At 42.8% G+C, this 16,087-nt stretch overlaps 1 long non-coding RNA gene across 1 annotated transcript; it reads right to left on the reverse strand.

Moving 5' to 3' along the window:
• Window positions 1–2,787: 2,787 nt before the first annotated feature.
• LOC308171389 lies at window positions 2,788–5,835 on the reverse strand. Its single transcript, XR_013937822.1, has 4 exons — window positions 5,456–5,835; window positions 5,265–5,360; window positions 5,001–5,083; window positions 2,788–3,246 (listed from the first exon to the last, which is right to left on the reverse strand). It is a non-coding gene; the product is annotated as an uncharacterized lncRNA (long non-coding RNA).
• Between the last annotated feature and the right edge of the window lie 10,252 nt (window positions 5,836–16,087).

The raw sequence follows: 16,087 nt of genomic DNA on the forward strand, positions 1-16,087 counted from the left end.
TATAATTTGAAGTCGTCTACATTAACTTCCTTATGATAATAATAATATAATAATAAATATAATATATTTTTTAAAAGATTCTCATGGGCCCCTGTCAGTGCTGGGCCCTTAGAATCGTCCTAACTTACCACCCCCTAGCGGCACCCCTGGGTCAGATACAGGGTCAGTGTGTGTTACTGGGTCAGATACAGGGTCAGTGTGTGTTATTGGGTCAGATACAGGGTCAGTGTGTGTTATTGGGTCAGTGTGTGTTATTGGGTCAGATATAGGGTCAGTGTGTGTTATTGGGTCAGATACAGGGTCGGTGGGTGTTACGGAGTCAGATACAGGGTCAGTGTGTGTTATTGGGTCAGTTACAGGGTCAGCCTGTGTTAGTGGGTCAGAGATAAGGCTGGTTTCTGTTGATACAAGTTCTGAAATCAAGAAGATACTGAAACATGAACTTCAGCCCCCAAAGTAAATAACCTGCACCTCTCTTTTGGCTTTTCTGTGATGTGATGCTCACCTGTTGTTGAAAATGCAGAGATTGTTGTGTAGTTACCACCCCCTGCTGGTGAACGTGTAGTACTGTCTGTTGTCGGCTCCTCTGTTGATCCCGGTGAGTTAACAGCTGTATAAAATCGGGAAACATAAAGGTTGTGGTACAAAAAAATATTCAAAAAAACGGTTTTGCACAAACTGAATCCATACAATCATCAAAGTACATTTCAAAGATGACAATGAATTTGTAATGATGTTGCTTGTAGCAAGAAACCTTAAAAGCTATCTAAAGTAGCAAGATTATTCTTTTTCTCTCTCATTCTCTCGCTCACGTTGTATACAGGTTGTATTGTAGTCCTGGCAACAGTCACCCAACTCCAAACAGACTTGGTCGCAGAAACATCCTGATCTGAAACAACGGTTGTTCGTGCCCAGACAGCACAGGACAGTGGGGGTCGAGCAGTTACCTGAAGACAAAACAACATCTAACAACATTAGTGGTCATAATATATAATATATATGATCATAACAGTCTCTGACATATAGTCTCATTCAAAGATTGAAATGACTATTGTTCAACCAGTACTACATTTCAATTCGGCCATCAGAAATATTTATAGTGTGCAATAGAAAGAAGTAGATCTAGTCAATGACATGTAGGTCTTCAAAGAGACATTTCAATCACGGCTGTCAACATTTAATATTCCTATCCATATAGGAATATACATATATAATATACATTCTATCATATCATTATCTGAACTGTACATAGAAGCAGATTAATTACCATACCAATTAACGACAACCTACTACAGCAAGGAAATGGATCACCAGGCTATATTATAGCAAAACATACTGTTATAATCGTAAAATACAGTTATTCTTCTATATTAGTAATAAACTTCAGTAAAATGGTAGGTTATGTGGTACATAGAATATCATAAACATGTTTAAATTAATATTTGTCTATTTCTTACCTGTTGACAGGTCTGCATGTGTAATAGGTAGGAGAAGAGGCATGAGGAGCAGTAAGCACACACCACACTCATCCATCTTTCTGACAGACAAACGTGATTATTCTTTATTCGTGGGAGTACACTGTCAAAGACACACACACACACACACACACACACACACACACACACACACACACATATATAAGCAAGCGAGCATGTGCACAGTCATGGGAGTAAACTACACACACACACACACACACACAATTTTTCATATGTGCGCCAAAAGGGAAGTGAACATGATACAGGGTAATTTAACACAGCCTGCATTGGAAAATACCCTGATAACATTTCTGAATAGGTGGCAGGTGTCTCAGGTCACAGGTGTAACAATGGTGGTGTGAACAGTGTACCCAGGACCGATGCAGGACAAAGAGACGATTGGCACAAGGACACTTTACTAAAACGAACAGAATCCTAACAAGAAAGCCACAGGAAGAAAGCCCTTTCCTGTGCTAAGCAGAGCAGAAGCCCCACATGGAGAATGCTGCTCAAAACCGGGGCGAATACTGATAATACAAAGAATAAAGCAGGCGCACACACTTACTTAATACAGCTACAATACTTTTCTTTGTTGACACGGTTGTTGACAAGCCCTTCATCAACATGAAGGAGCGTTTCAGGATCACGTCACTAAGACATGTTCAGTCATTGAGCCTATCTGAGCCATAACGCACAAATGACTACAGACTTAACCATAAATATCACTGGACACGTGTGAGAAAGGCACTTAGGGAGTACTAGTCGGCTAGTAAAATGCCATGGTGTGTGTGTGTGTGTGTGTGTGTGTGTGTGTATATAATATAATATAATATAATAGTTAGTTGTTAGTGTTATTAAACAACATATAATAACACAGCTTCAGTTGGAAAACATATATTTAAGCCATATGGTTTCACAAAGCTTACATTTAATATGTGCAGTGCAGGATGCAGTTACATGGTGATTGCAGTAAAAAGACAGGTAGGCCTGGTTATAGGGCGGAGTTGGACATAATCAAGGCCCAGGTCCCATGTTCATAGCCTACTAAGAACTAGTGGCCTGAGTGGCATTCCTTTGCTATTGCATTGAGAGGTGATCCCCTGAGACCAGCTAGGGCTGGTTTGATTTCAACCTTTCGGAATTTAATAGAACTTAAGTATGCCAAACTGAACAATAATCCAATGGTATATGAGAATCAGTGTAATCAGTAGTGTGAGTGAGTGAATGCAGTGGAAAGTATGGTGAGGAGGGTGTTGTACGTTGTAATATAACAAAACAAGGCCAACAAAAGAATAATGGTGCAGAGTCGCCCTGATTAGCCTCCAGCCCGGCGCATCGGGTAGCCGACCTACTTAGTTAGAAAACAACAGGGAAAAGGAAAAGGTTACCCAGACAGGACCAAAGGGCCGTCACACCCCTTACGGAAAGTTACAAAAACTCTTGTGGCAGATCTCTTCAATGGCACCAAACAATCTCTCATAGCCTAATCAGGAACACTAGTCTATATTCCTGCAAAACAGGCCTAGAGGGAATAACCCAAACCACAACATCAATCAAGATGGCACCAGATCACCAGTGTGAACTGGTGGTATAAGGGATGATAGAGGAATTGGATGGTAGTTTAGCTGGGGGGAAAGAGGGTCACAGTGAGTCTGGTCTATTTGTTGGGCTCAGTGTACAACCACGGTGTGGATCAGTTATGTTGACGCACTCTGATGCGTCTGATCCTTATGGTGCAGCTGTCACAGTTCTCCTGTATGAAGGCTTGGACCTGGGAGGGAGAGAGAGAGAGAGAGAGAGAGAGAGAGAGAGAGAGAGAGAGAGAGAGAGAGAGAGGGAGAGAGAGAGAGAGAGAGAGAGGGAGAGAGAGAGAGAGAGAGAGAGAGGGGAGAGAGAGAGAGAGAGAGAGAGGGAGAGAGAGAGAGAGAGGGAGAGAGAGAGAGAGAGAGAGAGAGAGAGGGAGAGAGAGAGAGAGAGAGAGAGAGAGAGAGAGAGAGAGAGAGAGAGAGAGAGGAGAGAGAGAGAGAGAGGTGATGGTAAATCACTAATGTAATTTCCTCACATGTTTTCTCCTACCACTGCTATGCAGACGCCATGCAACTCTTCCTCTCTTTCCCCTCCTCTGACTCACAGGTGGCAACACGTACAGGTGGCACGGGGCATGTATCTCTGCGTGTCTTCCAGACTTCTCTGTTTGGATGTCAGCCCACCATCTGAAGCTCACCCCGAGACTTCAACAGGACTGAGCTACCCTTCCTCCCTGGGAAAGCCTGCCCTCTCCAAGACTTCCCCATCTCAGTAAAGAGCTCTACGGTGACCTCCTCCCTGACAGCCAAGAACCTTGGGGTGATCCTTGACAACCACTTATCCTGTGCGGTGAACATCGCAGCGACAGCACGCTCCTGCAGATTCTTCCTCTACAACATCAGAAGGATACGTCCGTTCCTCACCAGAGAAGCGACACAACTCTTGGTTCAGTCACTAATCTACCGCCTTGACTACTGAAACGCACTCCTGGCCGGGCTCCCATCAGACCTCTGCAGCTCATCCAGAATGCTGTCGCCCGTCTGGTGTTCAACCTCCTTCAAGAACCTTGTGCTCGCCTATTGAGCGGCAAAGGGAACAGCCCCTTCCTACCTGCAAGCAATGGTCATCCCCCAAACACCAGCCTGTTCACTCTGCTCTTCCACCTCTGCTGGCCGACTGGCACCAACGCCTCTACGCGGATGTGACAGTCGCGCTATCCGGTCACGACTCTACACTGTTCTGGCGCCCCGCTGGTGGAACGAGCTTCCCACTGCTGTCAGGACTGCAGAATCACTGAGATTATATTCTGGATTAATCTCGTTTCTTCTCAACTGATATTGAATATTGAACACAAGGAGATTGACCAAATTAGCTGAAGCCTTTTATTAATAAAGTTACATGAGATCAGTCTAGAGTTTGCAAAACCCAGAGCCCCCTCTTTCCCTGAGCTCAGCCCTTATATACAAAGTCGGCTCCTAAATTTCGTTGTTTGGTACCTGTACTATAGCAATGACAATAAAGACCATTCATTCAGTCTTAAGAGATCACTAATCTTAGCAAACAAATGTGGTGACAGGAAAGGCTAGAGTTTAGTAAGTGCGTCACAGAGTTATTGAAGCTGTCCACTGGCAGGTATGCAGATGTGCACCACAAAATGCTTGAAACAATTGTACACTTAGTTATTCAGACATGTCTTCATTCTGATCTTTAATTATCTCCAACAACATCTTCTTTCCCTCTAGCCCCCTGTACAGTTTCTCTAAAAAAAGGTCCTTCAAGCACTACGACTGTCAATGGCCCCTAGCCTGAGCAAAGATTACTTTTTACCTGCTATGACTGGTGGATAGATGACTCACTTACTTAGTCAAATGTATTGCTTGTAAGTTGTCTGCTAAAGGCATCTGCTAAAAGCCAAACATTTAAAGCTGTAATTGTATTTGATAGTGTTCTAATGTCATAACTTGAGTTTGCAATAACAGTTTTGCTTTGTTTACATACTGTTTCAATGATTTCCTCCTCACTCTTCTCCCCTGCATATGATAAGGTAGAAACCCTCAAAGGGACGACCACGTTTTGGATAACTGAAAAACAAAGTTATCAGTTTTCATCCCCAGATTTTTTCTAGCCAAACATGTAAAACAAAAATAACACATAAATAAGGTGTAATAATGTTGACCACATTGTCATGATTGTTTTTTTAAACACTTAAGCAGCTGATTTGTCTCTACACCTGTATCAGAAGTTACTGTAAATCTCTCTTACTGTCTGATGTCATTCTTTCCTTAGTGGCTCTGTCTCCTGATAATGCGCTGCCCCCTGCTGGTGATGGTGTAGCAGTGCTGTCTGGTGTATTTGGTCCTGGTGTGGTGAATGATGTAGAAACAAGTCAAGTCGTGTCAGTTAAATATGACATGACTACATCAATACATTACGTAATTGATTTGGTATTGTACCTTTTCCAGAGGTGATGGTGGTTGTATTGTCTGGTACAGCTGTTTCCTTGGAGATAGTAGTCGTGGCGTCCATACTGTGAAGTGTTGGTACTGGTGGTGTTACATCACCAGGTGGATGTTGAGAATTACTTGTATGCTGATTGGTCGCATTTTGCAGCGGGCCAGATACAGGGTCAGTGTGTGTTACTGGGTCAGATACAGTGATAGTGTGTGTTATTGGGTCAGTGTGTGTTATTGGGTCAATTTGTGTTACCGGGTCAGTGTGTGTTAATGTTTCTGAAACAAGTATAGTGTGTGTTATTGGGTCAGATACAGGGTCAGTGTGTGTTACTGGGTCAGATACAGGGTCAGTGTGTGTTACTGGGTCAGAGATAAGGCTGGTTTGTGTTGATCCAAGTTCTGAAATGAAGAAGATACTGAAACATGAACTTCAGACCCCAAAGTAAATAACCTGCACCTCTCTTTTGGCTTTTCTCTGAAGTGAAACGATGCTCACCTGTCGTAGGAGATGCAGTGGTTCCTGTGTAGATACCACCCCCTGCTGTATAAAAAAGCGAAACATAAAGGTTGTGATAAAAAAAACTATTCAAAAAACTGTTTTGCACAAACTGAATCCATAGAATCATCAAAGTACATTTCAAAGATAACAATGAAGTTCTAATGATGTTGTTTGTAGCAAGAAACCTTAAAAGCTATCTAAAGTAACAAGGTTATTCTCTCTCTCTCTCTCTCTCTCTCTCTCTCTCTCTCTCTCTCTCTCTCTCTCTCTCTCTCACATTGTATACAGGTTGTCCTGTAGTCCTGGCAACAGTCGCCTAGCACTAAACAGAATCGGTCGCAGTAACATCCTGATCTGAGACAACTGTTGTTGTGGCCTGGACAGCACAGGACAGTGGGGGTCAAGCAGTTACCTGGAAGACAAAACAACATCTAACAGCACTCGTGGTCATAATAATATTACAATATAATATGTGTCCATAACAGCTGGTCATATGTGGCTAGAACATAACAGTCTCTGACATATGGAACAGTCAGACTGGAGGTAAACTGGTGGTGCATGACTCTCCAATGGAGTCCATTCAAAGGTGAGGTGTGTCCATCAGTAGTGTTTTCGATTTATTGATTGAGATGTTTATTTCAAATATGTGCAAAACAACAATAATTAATATAATATAATATATTCATATAACGGAAAAACGAAACAAATGAATACAATCTCATAATATATACAAATACTGCGTACCCAAAAGTCAAATATTATATTTACATACTTAATTACATAAAAGAAGAAAATAAAGAAGACATATTTAGGAACCCAAATGATAAATGATAATAAATAAACAATAAATAAACAATAACCCCTGTTAACACCGTGTGATTATCAACCCCCCCATCATCCCTGGACATTATGAAGAAACATGTTTTTATACCTTATTTTAAACTGGATAATGTTTGGACATTGCTTTGACTCCACATTCAAACTGCTCCATAGCTTCACTCCACAGATAGATGTACAAAACCCTTTCCTGGTGGTACGAATACCGTGTGTTAATTTTCCCTTAAATTATAACCCCCCTCTCAATCACTGAACCATTTTTCAATATTTCCTGGTAGTAGGTTATTTTTTAGCGGTGGTAGGTTATTTTTAGCGGTGGTAGGTTATTTTTAGCGGTGGTAGGTTATTTTTAGCAGTGGTAGAGACGGTCATGAGCCTACGTCATTGTGTGCCCATTGTTGCATATTCTTTGACGTATCTATCTTTCCTGTTATTCAAACTATGTCTAAAACTATTTCCAAACGATATATCAATGAAAAGACCAGTGCACTGTTCACACAGGCCTTTTCCCTAGCCCCCCCCCCCCCCCCCCAAACTTCTATTCCAACCTCAGTAAATGACCTTCTACACGATTTCAACTTAAAAATCACAAAAAACATTGATGATGTTGCACCCATTAGATCCAAATGCATCTCTGGTAAGCAAAAAGCTCCCTGGAGAACTACCCCATCCGTAAAGACCCAAAAAAGAGAATGTCGTAAAGCAGAGTGCAGATGGAGAAAAACAAACCTTCAAGTCCACTATGATATCTATAAAGAGAATCTTCAAAACTATAACTTAGAAATAAGAAGCGCCAGGCAATAATTTTTCTCTAAGATCATGAACAATAATATCAATAATGCCCGCATCCTTTTCAGAACTGTTGACAGACTAACAAATCCCCCAACACCCATTGCTCAGGAATTTAATTCGACTAGTAAATGCAATGAGCTTGCATCCTTTTTTAACAATAAAATAGAAACCATTAGACAAGGCATTAGATCTTCTGTGTCGGGCATGAAAAACATTATTGAAATGGTTGCCCACGAACAACTTAGCAATTATTTGACCCTAAATGATCTCTTTGATGACTTTCAATCAGGCTTTCGCCCCCTACATAGCACTGAAACGGCCCTTATTAAGGTCCTTAATGACATTCGCGTAAACACAGACTCCGGAAAAATCTCAGTTTTGGTACTATTAGATCTTAGTGCTGCCTTTGACACTGTAGACCATGACATTCTAATAGATAGACTAAAAACCTGGGTAGGACTTTCGGGCACTGCCCTAAACTGGTTTCGATCCTACCTACAGGACAGAAGCTACTATGTCTCCATTGGCAACTTTGCATCTGACCAAATTAAAATGACATGTGGGGTTCCCCAAGGGTCAATCCTTGGCCCCCTTCTATTCAATCTCTACATGCTTCCATTGGAACACATCATAAAAAATAACAAAATTGCCTACCACAACTATGCGGATGACACTCAAATCTACATAGCCCTCTCACCGAACGACTATAGTCCCATTGACAATCTCTGTAATTGCATTGAGCAAATAAACGCCTGGATGACACAAAACTTCCTCCAACTAAACAAGGACAAAACAGAAACACACACATACTGTGTCTCCTAACACTTCTACTACCCCCCTATACTGTGTCTCCTAACACTTCTACTAAAAAAAATAACACCACACAGGCATTAATAAACACCTAATGGATCAGATTATGTAAAAAAAAAAAAAAAAAAAAAAGTTTATTACATTTGACCATTAGCTTATTTTGAGATTATTTGTTTAATAAAGTGTATTTTCTATTTTCAAATTGCTCCAGCCTCTGCTTCCTCTTGGTATTTCACACTCTGCTCCTCCCTCCCAAAACAAACTTTGTTATGAATGAATGAATGAATGAATTGAATGAATGGACTTTATTGTCATTGCTACAGTACAGGTACCAAACAACGAAATTTAGGAGGGGTCCGTTTAACATCGCACGGACATTGGGTAATCTAACCTACACCTGTGATCTGAACTTCAATACGATATCCGATTACTCGCACTGTTCACACGTTCAATGGTGAGCAGTACAATGCGACGTCACTGATGTACTTTTCATTAGAAATATTTGTACTGTAATATGAGCCTGACATGGATACTGCAAAAGCATGTGATATAACAGGAAGATCTTATGTGTCTCCTAGGATCCTGAAAGAGCAGGAGGACAAAGAGAAGGAGAAGACGGTCCAGCTGATGAACAGCTCCTCAGAGAAGAAGAGGTCCTGCTGCTAGTAACGACAGGAAGGGTGCTGCTAGTAACGACAGGAAGGGTGCTGCTAGTAACGACAGGAAGGGTACTACTGCCCCCATGCTGCTAGGAAGGGTACTACTGCCCCCATGCTGCTAGGAAGGGTACTACTGCCCCCATGCTGCTAGGAAGGGTACTACTGCCCCCATGCTGCTAGGAAGGGTACTACTGCCCCCATGCTGCTAGGAAGGGTACTACTGCCCCCATGACACACACGCTGGTAGGACAGTGTGGCCATGTGAACAAGTGTATGCTTTTGTTTAGATTAGTTGAGCTCCTCGGTGACTATAACCCAGGTGGCGTTGTCAAATAACTTGGCCGTCTGACACATGCAGACACAGCTTGAGCCAGAGGGCTAGCTGTAATTAAAGAGTGAATATACTGAATGCATGACAAAGGAACTTCAAAGCCGTTAAGTTGAATGTCCACAAGCAAACTTGAAGGAAGACCCGTTAATAGGCCCTAAATGTGTGTGGTGTGTTGTTCCTTTGTGTATAGTTAGACAGGCAGACAGGCAGACACACACACACACACACACACACACACACACACACACACACACTTCAGGTGCCAGAGGTTTGTCATTTAATCAGTTAAGGAGCCGCTTATTTCTTTGTTTAAATGTTCTTGCGGCTCGACGTGGTCTTTAACCAAGTGCATCAAGGTCTCAAAATCCATTTACCTAATCAAACTAATACTGTGTATACTACAACATTTTAAAAATATTTTACAAATTGTAACACTATGATCTCAGATTTTTAAAGATTGAAACGACTGTCTAGACAGCTGTTCGACCAGTAATTTGTTTCAATTCCGCCATCAGAAATATTTACAGTGTGCAATAGGCAGAAGTAGATCTAGTCAATGACATGTCGGTCTTCAAATAGACATTTCAATCACGGCTGTCAACATTTAATATTCCCATCCATATAGGAATATACATATATAATATACATTCTATCATATCCTTATCCGAACTGTACATGTAGAAGCGGATTAATTATCATGCCAACCTACTACAGCAAGAAAATGGATCACCATTGCAAAACATACTATTATAATCGTAAAATACAGTTATTCTTTTATATTAGTAATAAACTTCAGTAAAATGTTATGTTATGTGGTACATAGAATATCATTCTATGTGCAACATAAACATGTTTGAATTAATATCTTTCTATTTCTTACCTGTTGACAGGTCTGCATGTGTAATAGGAAGGAGAAGAGGCATGAGAAGCAGTAAGCACACACCACACTCATCCATCCTTCTGACAGACATAATGTGATTATTCTTTATTATGATCCTATTGTTGCACTGTCATGGAAAAAAAGCTGGTTAATGGTTTACACTTGAGTGTATGCCAGGAATGCTGCTCTCCGGGAACAGGACAGCCGTTTGATTTTCAACCTTGATTTCAACCTTTCGGTGACCCTGTTACCTAACTGGCTCTGGACCAGAACACAAAGGGAGACACACACACCCTGTTACCTAACTGGCTCTGGACCAGAACACAAAGGGAGACACACACACCAACATAATTAAGAATTTAATAGAACTAAAGTATGCCAAACTGAACAATAATCCAATGGCATATGAGAATCAGTGTAATCAGTAGTGTGAGTGAGTGAATGCAGTGGAAAGTATGGTGAGGAGGGTGTTGTACGGGTGTAATATAGCAAAACAAAGCCAACAAAGGTCCCACTGGGACCATATATAGTGAACATGTACGCACTCACTGCAATGTAAGTCGCTTTGGATAAAAGCGTCAGCTAAATGGCATATATTAAAAGAAGAAGACTGGAGTGCCTTTTAAGCTGTACCCAGGACAGAGAGTTAGCTGTCCCAGGTCGCCCTGATTAGCCTCCAGCCCCGCGCATCGGGTAGCCGACCTACTTACGGCCAAGCTCCACCATGGCCATCGAGCGTTGCGTCAGCGTTGCGTCTAATGTGCGTTGCGTCCGAAATTGGGATCAAATGCATTGTAATCAATGAAAGGTGCTCCACCTGCTGCGTTGCGTCAGCGTTGCGTTGCGTCAGCGTTGCGTCCGATGGCTGCGTCCAAAGTAGACATTCCAAAAAGTTAGATTTTTGACGGTGGACGCAGACGTCACAATGAGACCAATTGTACCACGTGGTACCACGGACAGCTCCAAGTACGAACTAGCCAGTGGAGCTAGAGTAGAACGTTGACGTTGACGCAACGTTGACGCAACGCAGTAGGTGGAGCTTGGACAACGGGAAGTTGACGCAACGCCGATGGCGAGTTGACGCAACGCAGCAGGTGGAGCTTGGCCGTAAGTTAGAAAACAACAGGGCACAAGAAAAGGTTACCCAGACAGGACCAATGGGCCGGCCCGTCACACCCCTTACGAAAACTCTTGTGGCAGATCTCTTCAATGGCACCAAACAATCTCTCATAGCCTAATCAGGAACACTAGTCTATATTCCTGCAAAACAGGCCAAACCACAACATCAATCAAGATGGCACCGGATCACCAGTGTGAACTGGTGGTATAACGGATGATAGAGGGATCAGAGTAGTTTAGCTGGGGGGAGAGGGTCACAGTGAGTCCAGTCTATTTTTTGGGGCTCAGTGTACAACCACGGTGTGGATCAGTCATGTTGACCCACTCTGATGCGCCTGATCCTTATGGTGCAGCTGTCACAGTTCTCCTGTATGAAGGCTTGGACCTGGGAGAGAGAGAGAGAGAGAGAGAGAGAGAGAGAGAGAGAGAGAGAGAGAGAGAGAGAGAGAGAGAGAGAGAGAGAGAGAGAGAGAGAGAGAGAGAGAGATGGGGGGGGGGGGGTTAATAGAGTAAAACACTAATGGGACTAGGTAAATTGATTAAAACGATATAGTATTTAATACTGTCTTATACTTTAATACTCTTTATTTTATACTCTCCACGAGCCCCCACCACAAGGGTCCCCCAGGTCCTAGGGCCCGTACTGTTCTCCCTCTCTACCAAGTCTCTTAGCTGGGTCATTTCCTCACATGGTTTCTCCTACCGCTGCACTGCTGCAGACGACATGCAACACGTATCTCTGTGTGTCTTGCAGACATCTCTACTTGAACGTCAGCCCACCATCTGGAGCTCAACCTTAATAAGATTGAGCTACCCTTCCTCCTCGGGAAAGCCTGCTCTCTCCAAGACTTCACCATCTCAGTAAAAGAGCTCTACGGTGACCTCCTCCCTGACAGCCAAGAACCTTGGGGTGATTCTTGACAACCACTTATCCTGTGTGGCAAACTTCTCCTCACAGCAGCGAAAATGCAACAGCCCCTTCCTACCTGCAAACAATGGTCATCCCTCAAACACCAGCCTGTTCACTCTGCTCTTCCACCTCTGCTGGCCGACTGGCGCCACCGCCTCTATCGGATGTGTTGTGCAGTTGCACTATCCGCTACCCGGTCACGACTCTACACTGTTCTGGCTCCCCGCTGGTGGAACGAGCTTCCCACCTCTGTCAGGACGGCAGAATCACTCACTATCTTCTGCCGTAGACTGAAGACCTCCATCTCTTCAGGCTACAACTTATCTGTCCCTCCTGAGACATCTACTTCCCCTCTAGCCCCCTGCACAGTTTCTCTACTGTGTCATTCTTCTAGCACTACGACTGCCAATGGCCCCTGCTCTGAGCATAGAGGACTTGTTCCTGTTGTGGATAGATGATTCTCTTACTTTGTCAAATGTATTTGTTGTAAGTCGCTTTGGACAAAGGATGTCTGTTAAATGCCAAAAATAAAAAAATGTAATAATATGTAATAGTGTTCTAATGTCACAACTTGATGTTTACAATAACAGTTTTGCTTTGTTTACATACTGCTTCAATGATTTCCTCCTCACTCTTCTCCCCTGCTGATAAGGTAGAAACCCTCAAATGGGCGACCACGTTTTGGGTAACTGAAAAACAAAGTTACATAACATGAAGATCAGTTTTGATCTCCAGCTTTTTGCTACCCAAACATGTAAAATAAAGAACACACAAAAAGCATATGTTGACCACATTGTCATGATTGTTTATTTTAACATTTGAGCAGCTGATTTGTCTCTACACCTGTATCAGAAGTTACTGTAAATCTCTCTTACTGTCTGATATCTTTCTTTCCTTGGTGCCTGTGACTCCTGAGAATGTGCTGCCCCCTGCTGGTGACGGTGTAGCAGTGCTGTCTGGTGTATTTGGTCCTGGTGTGTTGAATGATGTAGAAACAAGTCAAGCCCCATCAGTTAAATATGACACGACTAAAATCAATCCATTACGTAACTGATTTGGTATTGTACCTTTTCCAGAGGTGATGGTGGTTGTATTGTCTAATACAGCTGTTTCCTTGGAGACAGTAGTCGTGGCGTCCATACTGTGAAGTGTTGGTACTGGTGGTGTTACATCACCAGGTGGATGTTCAGAATCACCTGAATGCTGATTGGTCGCATTTTGCACCGTGCCAGATACAGGGTCAGTGTGTGTTTCTGGGTCAGTGTGTGTTACTGGGTCAGATACAGGGTCAGTGTGTGTTACTGGTTCAGAGATAAGGCTGGTTTGTGTTGATCCAAGTTCTGAAATGAAGAAGATACTGAAACATGAACTTCAGCGCCCAAAATAAATAACCTGCACCTTTCTCTTGGCTTTTCTGTGAAGTGAAGCAATACACACCTGTCGTTGGAGATGCAGTGATTCCTGTGTAGTTACCACCCCCTGCAGGTGAAGCTGTAGTACTGTCTGTTGTCGGATCGTCTGTTGATCCCAGTGTTGTAAAAGCTGTATAAAATAGGGAAAAAATAATAAGTTCACAACATCCTGACTGTCATGTTTGTTTTGACTCCTGAGAATGTGCTGCCCCCTGCTGGTGATGGTGTAGCAGTGCTGTCTGGTGTATTTGGTGAATGATGTAGAAAAACAAGTCAAGTTGTGTCAGTTAAATATGACATGACTACATCAATCTATTACGTAATTAATTTGGTATTCTACCCTTTCCATCGGTGCTGGTGGTGGTATTGTCTGGTACAGCTGTTTCCTTGGAGACAGTAGTCGTGGCGTCCATACTGTGAAGTGTTGGTACTGGTGGTGTTACATCACCAGGTGGATGATTGGTCGCATTTTGCAGTGGGTCAGATACAGGGTCAGCGTGTGTTATTGGGTAAGATACAGGGTCAGTATGTGTTATTGGGTCAGATACAGTGATAGTGTGTGTTATTGGGTCAGATACAGTGATAGTGTGTGTTATTGGGTCAGATACAGTGATAGTGTGTGTTACTGGGTCAGATACAGGGTCAGTGTGTGTTACTGGGTCAGATACAGGGTCAGTGTGTGTTACTGGGTCAGATACAGGAATAGTGTGTGTTACTGGGTCAGATACAGTGATAGTGTGTGTTATTGGGTCAGATACAGTGATAGTGTGTGTTATTGGGTCAGATACAGTGATAGTGTGTGTTACTGGGTCAGATACAGGAATAGTGTGTGTTACTGGGTCAGATACAGGGTCAGTGTGTGTTACTGGGTCAGATACAGGGTCAGTGTGTGTTACTGGGTCAGATACAGGGTCAGTGTGTGTTACTGGGTCAGATACAGGAATAGTGTGTGTTACTGGGTCAGATACAGTGATAGTGTGTGTAATTGGTTCAGATACAGTGATAGTGTGTGTTATTGGGTCAGATACAGTGATAGTGTGTGTTATTGGGTCAGATACAGTGATAGTGTGTGTTATTGGGTCAGATACAGTGATAGTGTGTGTTATTGGGTCAGATACAGTGATAGTGTGTGTTATTGGGTCAGATACAGTGATAGTGTGTGTTATTGGGTCAGATACAGTGATAGTGTGTGTTATTGGGTCAGATTGAGGGTCAGTTTGTGTTACTGGGTCAGATACAGTGATAGTGTGTGTTTCTGGGTCAGTTTGTGTTACTGGGTCAGACATAGGCTCAGTGTATGTTACTGGGTCAGAGTTAAGGCTGGTTTGTGTTGCTCCAAGTTCTGAAATGAAGAAGATACTGAAACATGAACTTCAGCGCCCAAAATAAATAACTTGCACCTTTCTCTTGGCTTTTCTGTGAAGTGAAGCAATACACACCTGTCGTTGGAGATGCAGTGGTTCCTGTGTAGATACCACCCCCTGCAGGTGAAGCTGTAGTACTGTCTGTTGTCGGATCGTCTGTTGATCCCAGTGTTGTAAAAGCTGTATAAAATAGGGAAAAAAGCACAAGTTCACAACATCCTGACTGTCATGACTGTTTGTTTTGACTCCTGAGAATGTGCTGCCCCCTGCTGGTGATGGTGTAGCAGTGCTGTCTGGTGTATTTGGTGAATGGTATAAAAACAAGTCAAGTCGTGTCAGTTAAATATGACACGACTACATCAATCTATTATGTAACTGATTTGGTATTGTACCTTTTCCAGAAGTGATGGTGGTTGTATTGTCTGGTACCGCTGTTTCCTTGGAGACAGTAGTCGTGGCGTCCATACTGTGAAGTGTTGGTACTGGTGGTGTTACATCACCAGGTGGATGATTGGTTGCATTTTGCAGCGGGTCAGATACAGGGTCAGTGTGTGTTACTGGGTCAGATACAGGGATAGTGTGTGTTACTGGGTCAGTGTGTGTTACTGGGTCAATGTGTGTTACTGGGTCAGATACAGGGTCAGTGTGTGTTACTGGGTCAGTGTGTGTTACTGTGTCAGATACAGTGATAGTGTGTGTTACTGGGTCAGTGTGTGTTATTGCGTCATTTACATGAATAGTGTGTGTTACAGGGATGGTGTGTGTTATTGGGTCAGATATAGGGTCAGTGTCTATTACAGGGACATTGTGTGTTATTGCATCATTTACAGTGATAGTGTGTGTTACAGGGATAGTGTGTGTTATTGGGTCAGAGAGAGGATCAATGTGTGTTATTGGGTTAGATACAAGGTGTGTGTGTGCTTCAGGGTCAGTGTGTGTTACTGGGTCAGATACAGGGTCAGTGTGTGTTACTGGGTCAGAGATAAGGCTGGTTTGTGTTGATCCAAGTTCTGAAATGA

This window comes from Nansenia antarctica, assembly GCF_963989245.1.
Source record: "Nansenia antarctica genome assembly, chromosome: 16".
Taxonomy (NCBI): Eukaryota; Metazoa; Chordata; class Actinopteri; order Argentiniformes; family Microstomatidae; genus Nansenia; species Nansenia antarctica.